This window comes from Sturnus vulgaris, unplaced genomic scaffold, assembly GCF_052056855.1.
Source record: "Sturnus vulgaris isolate bStuVul1 unplaced genomic scaffold, bStuVul1.hap1 Scaffold_189, whole genome shotgun sequence".
Taxonomy (NCBI): domain Eukaryota; kingdom Metazoa; phylum Chordata; class Aves; order Passeriformes; family Sturnidae; genus Sturnus; species Sturnus vulgaris.
Genome location: NW_028276143.1, coordinates 200001 through 210000, shown reverse-complemented (window position 1 = coordinate 210000; position 10000 = coordinate 200001).

The window sequence follows — 10000 nt, the reverse complement described above, 5'->3', positions numbered from 1 at the left end:
CCTTTGGACGTGGTGGCCGAATGCTGGGTAGACCTGTTGCCCTCGGCCGGCCTTTGGACGTGGCGGCCTAATGCTGGGTAGACCTGTTGCCCTCGGCCGGCCTTTGGACGTGGCGGCCGAATGCTGGGTAGACCTGTTGCCCTCGGCCGGCAGTGTTACCGGCCGGCCTAATGCTGGGTAGACCTGTTGCCCTCGGCCCGCCGTGTTACCGGCCAGCCGAATGCTGGGTAGACCTGTTGCCCTCGGCCGGCCTTTGTACGTGGTGGCCGAATGCTGGGTAGACCTGTTGCCCTCGGCCGGCCTTTGGACGTGGCGGCCTAATGCTGGGTAGACCTGTTGCCCTCGGCCGGCCTTTGGACGTGGCGGCCTAATGCTGGGTAGACCTGTTGCCCTCGGCCGGCCTTTGTACCTGACGGCCGAATGCTGGGTAGACCTGTTGCCCTCGGCCGGCCTTTGTACCTGACGGCCGAATGCTGGGTAGACCTGTTGCCCTCTGCCGGCCGTCTTTCCGGCTGGCCTAATGCTGGGTAGACCTGTTGCCCTCGGCCGGCCCTGGTACCGGCCGGCATAATGCTGGGTAGACCTGTTGCCCTCGGCCGGTCTTTGTCTCTGGCCACCCGCGGCGTGGTAGTCCTGTTACCGTCGGCCGGCCTTGCAGCCCGGCCGCCGCGCGATGGCGCCCCGTCTCTTCCATCGGACGCGCGGCCCCCTTGTCGTCTCTGCAGCGGCGAGCACGCCTTCGGCGGTCGGCCTGCACGTCCGGCATGACCGCGGGCACTGGCAGCCCAGCAGGCAGCCCTGCTCTCGCGTCTTCTTCCCCCCGGCGAAAGGCGGGGCGTGAAGGCGGGCGACTTTCGGTCCCAGCCGTGCCCAGGTGTCCCTGCCGGCTCCGTGCGCCAGCATCCACTGGCGAGCTCCGCCGGCCTCTTCCCCAGCCGCGGCCCCTGTCCGCTCCGCCGTCATGGTGCCGGCACCCCACTTCCCCAAGCGCTCCCCGACAGGAGCAGGCAGCGTTGTCGCGCCCCCTCCCCGTGCTCGAATGGACCGCGGCCCTGCTCCGGGCTTCATTTCTGCAGCGCGCTCGCTCGCTCGCTCGCTCGCTCGCGCGCTCCCTCCCTCCCCCCCCCCTCCCCCCTCCCCCCGGCCGCCCACCCGCCGCGCTGCCGCCCTGCCGCAGGCTTGAGCGGCGCCGGGGCGGAGGAGGAAGGAACGCCACCAAAGCAAAAGGCTCCGAGAAAGCTGAACAGAGAGCTTCTTTGACCAGGGACAGACGGCGCCAATCATCCCGCCGCCATCCCTGCTTGTGCACCAGGCTCTCCGCCTGCCGACCTCGGCATCAGCCTCCCGCCGCCGCCGTGTAAACTGCCCGGTGGGACCGTGGGCGGGGGCAGGAAGAGGCTGAAAGTGCTGCCAGGGAGGCTGATGGCGGAGGGCGGGGTCGCCCCCAACCGACAATGGGCAGGGCCCGAGGCAGTCTGAAAGCGCTGCCAGGGAGGCTGATGGCGGAGGGCGGGGTCGCCCCCAACCGACAATGGGCAGGGCCCGAGGCAGTCTGAAAGCGCTGCCAGGGAGGCTGAGGGCGGGGGGCGGGGCGCCCCCAACCGACAATGGGCAGGGCCCGAGGCAGTCTGAAAGCGCTGCCAGGGAGGCTGAGGGCGGGGGGCGGGGCGCCCCCAGCCGACAATGGGCAGGGGCCCGAGAGAGTCTGAAAGCGCTGCCAGGGAGGCTGACGGCGGGGGGCAGGGCGCCCCCAGCCGACAATGGGCAGGGGCGGGGAAAGTCTGAAAGCGCTGCATGGGAGGTTGATGGCGGAGGGCGGGCTCGCCCCCAGCGTTAATGGGTGGCTGCGGAAGACGGGGCAGGGACAGGGAGAGGGCAGGCGGCTTCGTGCCGGCCCCGGGCGCCTCGACAGCGAGCCCTCACGGCCCCCCAAACCCGCGCCGAGGCCCCAAGAGCTCTGCAGACCTTCCGCGGAAGAACCGGCCCGAAAGCGGCCACCCGCTTGCCGACGGCGGCGCCGGTCGCCTCGATGCAGCCGCCTCCGTGGGGCGGGAAGGGGCAGGGCGAGTTGTGCCAGGGCGCGGCGGCTTTGGGCCGAGTTTCGCTGCACGTACGTGCTTCCCCTGGCTGTGCTGCGGCCCGTGAGGTTCTGTTTTGTGGTGGGGGGGGGCTCTGTAGGTAGGGTCTCTGGGGGACGGGGGAGGAGGCGTGGGGTAGGGAGGACGCCGTTTGGGGGGGTCAGTGTGTCAGCAGGGCGAGAACCGGGCACAGGCCCTCCGTCAGCTCGGCTGTGGGCCCAAAGGGATCACAAATAAGATTTGGCAAGAGTTTTGTTTTCCGGAAAAGATTTTCTTTCCGAGTAAATAGAAGAGGCAATCATTCAAAAAAGGCAAAGAGGAAATGAAACAAATCAAATCAAATCAAAACAAAACAAAACAAAACAAAACAAAACGAAATAAAATAAAATAATAAAATGAAATGAAAAGAAATGAAATGAAATGATGAAATAAAATGTTGTCGAAAATATGTCTTGGTCTTGAAATCGATTCTGCCGGGCGGGGCAAGGCTGCTGGAGCACTTGGGCTCCGGAGCGTTAAGAGGCTGTGGGGTTTCCCCGGCTCCGAGATGGTACAAGGATGCCTCGTCTACCCGGATCCGCGAAACGTGGCCCGTCCCGCGGCGGCCAGGTCGACGCGGCTCCGGGGCCGGTGGCGTGGGACCGCCGTCGCCGGCGAAGGCGCAGCGGCGGCGGCCGTGGCCGCGACGACCAGGTCTACACGACTCCGGGAAACTTGGCCGGTCCCGCGGCGGCCAGGTCTACTGGGCTCCGGGATGGGCGGCCGCCGTGGCCGCGGCGACCAGGTCTACCCGCCTCCGGGACCGGCGGCGTGGGTCCGCCGTCGAGGGCGAGGGCGCTGCGACGGCCGCGGCGACCGGGTCTACCTAGCTCCGGTGCGACCCGGGCTGCGTGCAGCATGGCGAAGGTAGACCTGTGGTCCGCATCACGGCGTGGGCAGACCTGGTGTCCGCAGCATGGAGCGGGTAGACATGTTGTCCGCCGCATGGAGTGGGTAGACCTGTTGTCCGCGTAATGGAGTAGTTAGACCTGGTGTCCGCAGCTTGGAGTGGGTAGACCTGTTGTCCGCAGCAAGCCGTGGGTAGACCTGGTGTCCGCAGCATGACCTGGGTAGACCTGGTGTCCGCAGCTTGGTAGACCTGTTGCCCGTTTCATGGCTGGGTAGACCTGGTGTCCGCAGCAAGCCGTGGGTAGACCTGGTGTCCGCAGCTTGGTAGACCTGTTGCCCGTTTCATGGCTGGGTAGACCTGTTGTCCGCAGCATTGAGTTGGTAGACCTGGTGTCCGCAGCATGCCCTGGGTAGACCTGGTGTCCGCAGCTTGGTAGACCTGTTGCCCGTTTCATGGCTGGGTAGACCTGTTGTCCGCAGCATTGAGTGGGTAGACCTGGTGTCCGCAGCATGCCCTGGGTAGACCTGGTGTCCGCAGCTTGGTAGACCTGTTGCCCGTTTCATGGCTGGGTAGACCTGGTGTCCGCAGCAAGCCGTGAGTAGACCTGTTGCCCGTTTCATGGCTGGGTAGACCTGGTGTCCGCAGCATGCCCTGGGTAGACCTGGTGTCCGCAGCTTGGTAGACCTGTTGCCCGTTTCATGGCTGGGTAGACCTGGTGTCCGCAGCAAGCCGTGGGTAGACCTGGTGTCCGCAGCTTGGTAGACCTGTTGCCCGTTTCATGGCTGGGTAGACCTGGTGTCCGCAGCAAGCCGTGAGTAGACCTGTTGCCCGTTTCATGGCTGGGTAGACCTGGTGTCCGCAGCATGCCCTGGGTAGACCTGGTGTCCGCAGCTTGGTAGACCTGTTGCCCGTTTCATGGCTGGGTAGACCTGTTGTCCGCAGCAAGCCGTGAGTAGACCTGTTGCCCGTTTCATGGCTGGGTAGACCTGTTGTCCGCAGCATGCCCTGGGTAGACCTGGTGTCCGCAGCTTGGTAGACCTGTTGCCCGTTTCATGGCTGGGTAGACCTGTTGTCCGCAGCATTGAGTGGGTAGACCTGTTGCCCGTTTCATGGCTGGGTAGACCTGGTGTCCGCAGCTTGGTAGACCTGTTGCCCGTTTCATGGCTGGGTAGACCTGGTGTCCGCAGCATTGAGTTGGTAGACCTGGTGTCCGCTACATACCCTGGGTAGACCTGGTGTCCGCAGCTTGGTAGACCTGTTGCCCGTTTCATGGCTGGGTAGACCTGGTGTCCGCAGCATTGAGTTGGTAGACCTGGTGTCCGCAGCATGCCCTGGGTAGACCTGTTGTCCGCAGCTTGGTAGACCTGTTGCCCGATTCATGGCTGGGTAGACCTGGTGTCCGCAGCAAGCCGTGAGTAGACCTGTTGCCCGATTCATGGCTGGGTAGACCTGGTGTCCGCAGCAAGCCGTGAGTAGACCTGTTGCCCGTTTCATGGCTGGGTAGACCTGGTGTCCGCAGCATGCCCTGGGTAGACCTGGTGTCCGCAGCTTGGTAGACCTGTTGCCCGTTTCATGGCTGGGTAGACCTGGTGTCCGCAGCAAGCCGTGAGTAGACCTGTTGCCCGTTTCATGGCTGGGTAGACCTGGTGTCCGCAGCATGCCCTGGGTAGACCTGGTGTCCGCAGCTTGGTAGACCTGTTGCCCGTTTCATGGCTGGGTAGACCTGGTGTCCGCAGCAAGCCGTGGGTAGACCTGGTGTCCGCAGCTTGGTAGACCTGTTGCCCGATTCATGCCTGGGTAGACCTGTTGTCCGCAGCAAGCCGTGGGTAGACCTGGTGTCCGCAGCTTGGTAGACCTGTTGCCCGATTCATGCCTGGGTAGACCTGTTGCCCGCAGCATTGAGTTGGTAGACCTGTTGCCCGTTTCATGGCTGGGTAGACCTGGTGTCCGCAGCATTGAGTTGGTAGACCTGGTGTCCGCAGCATGCCCTGGGTAGACCTGGTGTCCGCAGCTTGGTAGACCTGTTGCCCGTTTCATGGCTGGGTAGACCTGTTGTCCGCAGCATTGAGTTGGTAGACCTGGTGTCCGCAGCATGCCCTGGGTAGACCTGGTGTCCGCAGCTTGGTAGACCTGTTGCCCGTTTCATGGCTGGGTAGACCTGGTGTCCGCAGCTTGGTAGACCTGTTGCCTGTTTCATGGCTGGGTAGACCTGGTGTCCGCAGCAAGCCGTGAGTAGACCTGTTGCCCGTTTCATGGCTGGGTAGACCTGGTGTCCGCAGCATGCCCTGGGTAGACCTGGTGTCCGCAGCTTGGTAGACCTGTTGCCCGTTTCATGGCTGGGTAGACCTGTTGTCCGCTGCAAGCCGTGAGTAGACCTGTTGCCCGTTTCATGGCTGGGTAGACCTGGTGTCCGCAGCATTGAGTGGGTAGACCTGGTGTCCGCAGCTTGGTAGACCTGTTGCCCGTTTCATGGCTGGGTAGACCTGTTGTCCGCAGCATTGAGTGGGTAGACCTGTTGCCCGTTTCATGGCTGGGTAGACCTGTTGTCCGCAGCAAGCCGTGGGTAGACCTGGTGTCCGGAGCTTGGTAGACCTGTTGCCCGATTCATGCCTGGGTAGACCTGTTGTCCGCAGCAAGCCGTGGGTAGACCTGGTGTCCGCAGCATGCCCTGGGTAGACCTGTTGTCCGCAGCTTGGTAGACCTGTTGCCCGTTTCATGGCTGGGTAGACCTGTTGTCCGCAGCAAGCCGTGAGTAGACCTGTTGCCCGTTTCATGGCTGGGTAGACCTGGTGTCCGCAGCATGCCCTGGGTAGACCTGGTGTCCGCAGCTTGGTAGACCTGTTGCCCGTTTCATGGCTGGGTAGACCTGTTGTCCGCAGCAAGCCGTGGGTAGACCTGGTGTCCGCAGCATGCCCTGGGTAGACCTGGTGTCCGCAGCCTGGTAGACCTGTTGCCCGTTTCATGGCTGGGTAGACCTGGTGTCCGCAGCAAGCCGTGGGTAGACCTGGTGTCCGCAGCATGCCCTGGGTAGACCTGGTGTCCGCAGCTTGGTAGACCTGTTGCCCGTTTCATGGCTGGGTAGACCTGGTGTCCGCAGCAAGCCGTGAGTAGACCTGTTGCCCGTTTCATGGCTGGGTAGACCTGTTGTCCGCAGCATGCCCTGGGTAGACCTGTTGTCCGCAGCTTGGTAGACCTGTTGCCCGTTTCATGGCTGGGTAGGCCTGGTGTCCGCAGCATGCCCTGGGTAGACCTGGTGTCCGCAGCTTGGTAGACCTGTTGCCCGTTTCATGGCTGGGTAGACCTGGTGTCCGCAGCAAGCCGTGGGTAGACCTGGTGTCCGCAGCTTGGTAGACCTGTTGCCCGATTCATGCCTGGGTAGACCTGTTGTCCGCAGCAAGCCGTGGGTAGACCTGGTGTCCGCAGCTTGGTAGACCTGTTGCCCGTTTCATGGCTGGGTAGACCTGTTGTCCGCAGCATTGAGTTGGTAGACCTGTTGCCCGTTTCATGGCTGGGTAGACCTGGTGTCCGCAGCATTGAGTGAGTAGACCTGTTGCCCGTTTCATGGCTGGGTAGACCTGGTGTCCGCAGCTTGGTAGACCTGTTGCCCGTTTCATGGCTGGGTAGACCTGGTGTCCGCAGCATGCCCTGGGTAGACCTGGTGTCCGCAGCTTGGTAGACCTGTTGCCCGTTTCATGGCTGGGTAGACCTGGTGTCCGCAGCAAGCCGTGGGTAGACCTGGTGTCCGCAGCTTGGTAGACCTGTTGCCCGTTTCATGGCTGGGTAGACCTGTTGTCCGCAGCATTGAGTTGGTAGACCTGTTGTCCGCAGCAAGCCGTGGGTAGACCTGGTGTCCGCAGCATGCCCTGGGTAGACCTGGTGTCCGCAGCTTGGTAGACCTGTTGCCCGTTTCATGCCTGGGTAGACCTGTTGTCCGCAGCAAGCCGTGGGTAGACCTGGTGTCCGCAGCATGCCCTGGGTAGACCTGGTGTCCGCAGCTTGGTAGACCTGTTGCCCGTTTCATGGCTGGGTAGACCTGGTGTCCGCAGCAAGCCGTGAGTAGACCTGTTGCCCGTTTCATGGCTGGGTAGACCTGGTGTCCGCAGCATGCCCTGGGTAGACCTGGTGTCCGCAGCTTGGTAGACCTGTTGCCCGTTTCATGGCTGGGTAGACCTGGTGTCCGCAGCAAGCCGTGAGTAGACCTGTTGCCCGTTTCATGCCCTGGGTAGACCTGGTGTCCGCAGCATGCCCTGGGTAGACCTGGTGTCCGCAGCTTGGTAGACCTGTTGCCCGTTTCATGGCTGGGTAGACCTGTTGTCCGCAGCAAGCCGTGGGTAGACCTGGTGTCCGGAGCTTGGTAGACCTGTTGCCCGATTCATGCCTGGGTAGACCTGTTGTCCGCAGCATTGAGTGGGTAGACCTGGTGTCCGCAGCATGCCCTGGGTAGACCTGGTGTCCGCAGCTTGGTAGACCTGTTGCCCGTTTCATGGCTGGGTAGACCTGTTGTCCGCAGCAAGCCGTGAGTAGACCTGTTGCCCGTTTCATGGCTGGGTAGACCTGGTGTCCGCAGCATGCCCTGGGTAGACCTGGTGTCCGCAGCTTGGTAGACCTGTTGCCCGTTTCATGGCTGGGTAGACCTGTTGTCCGCAGCAAGCCGTGGGTAGACATGGTGTCCGGAGCTTGGTAGACCTGTTGCCCGATTCATGCCTGGGTAGACCTGTTGTCCGCAGCATTGAGTGGGTAGACCTGGTGTCCGCAGCATGCCCTGGGTAGACCTGTTGTCCGCAGCTTGGTAGACCTGTTGCCCGTTTCATGGCTGGGTAGACCTGTTGTCCGCAGCAAGCCGTGAGTAGACCTGTTGCCCGTTTCATGGCTGGGTAGACCTGTTGTCCGCAGCATGCCCTGGGTAGACCTGGTGTCCGCAGCTTGGTAGACCTGTTGCCCGTTTCATGGCTGGGTAGACCTGGTGTCCGCAGCAAGCCGTGGGTAGACCTGGTGTCCGCAGCATGCCCTGGGTAGACCTGGTGTCCGCAGCTTGGTAGACCTGTTGCCCGTTTCATGCCCTGGGTAGACCTGTTGTCCGCAGCTGGGTAGACCTGTTGTCCGCAGCAAGCCGTGGGTAGACCTGGTGTCCGCAGCATGCCCTGGGTAGACCTGGTGTCCGCAGCTTGGTAGACCTGTTGCCCGTTTCATGGCTGGGTAGACCTGTTGTCCGCAGCAAGCCGTCGGTAGACCTGTTGCCCGTTTCATGGCTGGTAGACCTGTTGTCCGCCGCCGGCCTGGAAGTACTCCAAGGGGTCGCTGTTTCTCGCTGCCTCCGGCTATGTCATCGTAGAAGGCGGCGTGCGCCACTGCGCCCCCTCGGTCACGTACATCGGTTCTCTTTCCGGCCTCCGCCGCTTCGGGCCCATCTGTCCGTATTATGGGAACGAGGTGACGGGCCGTATCCCCACAGGCTGTTGCCGTGCCTGTGTCCGTGGCGGAGAAGGGCGGACGCGCGTGCGGTCGCCAGGGCCAGAAGAACACCGCCGATGTCGGGGCGAGTCGCGTGGCTTCGTCCGGCTTCCCGTCTTACCCAGTTCGACTGGGACAGGTTAGCCCAGAGAGAGAGACCGATGCGATCCGAGAGCCGCTCCCCGGCCCAGGCGAGGCTGCGTGCTCAGTCGGGGGAGAAGCGAGAAAGCCCCCAGAGAGACCGATGCGATCCGAGAGCCGCTCCCCGGCCCAGGCCGAGGCTGCGTGTTCAGTCCGGGGGAGAAGCGAGAAAGCCCCCAGAGAGAGCGATGCGATCCGAGAGCCACCGCGCTCCCCCGGCCCAGGCGAGGCTGCGTTGTTCCAGGCGGGGGAGAAGCGAGAAAAAGGCCCAGAGAGAGGGCGAGAAAGCCGCGAGTGTGTCCCGCTCCGGCCCGGCTGCTGCCGGTTTCGTGACAACGGGGAGCCGGGCGCCTGCTCGCTCCCCCGGGGATGGTGGCGGGCGAGGCGGCGGCGCCTCGCCCCTTTTCTGCCCGGCCTTAAGCCGGGGCCCCGCCCGCTCGCCGGGTGCGGCATTTCTTCGGCTGTCGGTCCCGGTGCACGCTGGTGGCCGGCAGCCGGGGCTGGATTTCTGTGGGGCCGGCCCGGGGTTGTGTTGAGCCTGCCCGGGCTTTCCCTGGCCCCCCTCCCCGAGAGCCCCCCGGGCGTGGCTCGCTTGGCCGAGGTTGGCTGCGCCTCGTTTCCCGCTCCCGACCTGTGTTGCCAGAGTTGTGTCCGTATCGAAAGGGCAGCGGGGGACATGCAGTGGGGCGTGTGGCCTCGCCTCTCGGCTTCGCTTGCTTGCCTGCGAAGGGGGGCTCGGTGACGGGAGTGTCCGGCCCTGCCGTGTGTTGTTGAAGTCGTCCCCCTTCCTCGGCCCTAAGCCGGGGACCCGCGTGTAGCGGGCAGAATTTTTCCGGGGCGGCGGTCGGCCGCGGTGGCCGGCCGTGTCCCCCCCCCCAGGACGGACCCCGCAACCCAACAGAGAGCGAGCGAGCGAGTGAGCCCCCGAGAGTGTGTCGTGGGCGGGGCGGCGGCGCCTCGCCCTTTCTCGGTATCGGCCGGGCGCGATCGAGGCACCGTGCCGGGGCGGCCCGTGGTGTCTGGCCTGCCCCGGCTGCCGTGGTTGCCGTTGCCGGCGGGGGCTGGGTTTTGCGAGCGGCTCCGTTCTTTTTTATTAAAGCGTGCCGGTGTGCGGGGCAGTGTGGGGGTGCCCGCCCGGCCTCCGTTCTTTTTCTCTCGCGGCCCTAAGCCGCGGCACCGAGAAGCGCGCGCTGACGAAGGGTCACGGGCCGCCACCGAAGCGAAAGCGAAAGGCGAGAGAGAAGGGCTGGCTGTGTTGGCGAGTGAGAAAAGAGACCGTATGTCCGGTGGTTGGAGGGGTTTTACGGGAGGAGTTGAGAGGCGCGTTCTCGCCCCCACCCCTGGCTCGTGACCCCCGTGGCTAGCACGGGTCGTGCGACGCATGGCGTGCTTTTTTTTTTAGTTTTTTTTTTGGTGCGGTGGCTTGCCCTTCCCCCCGGCT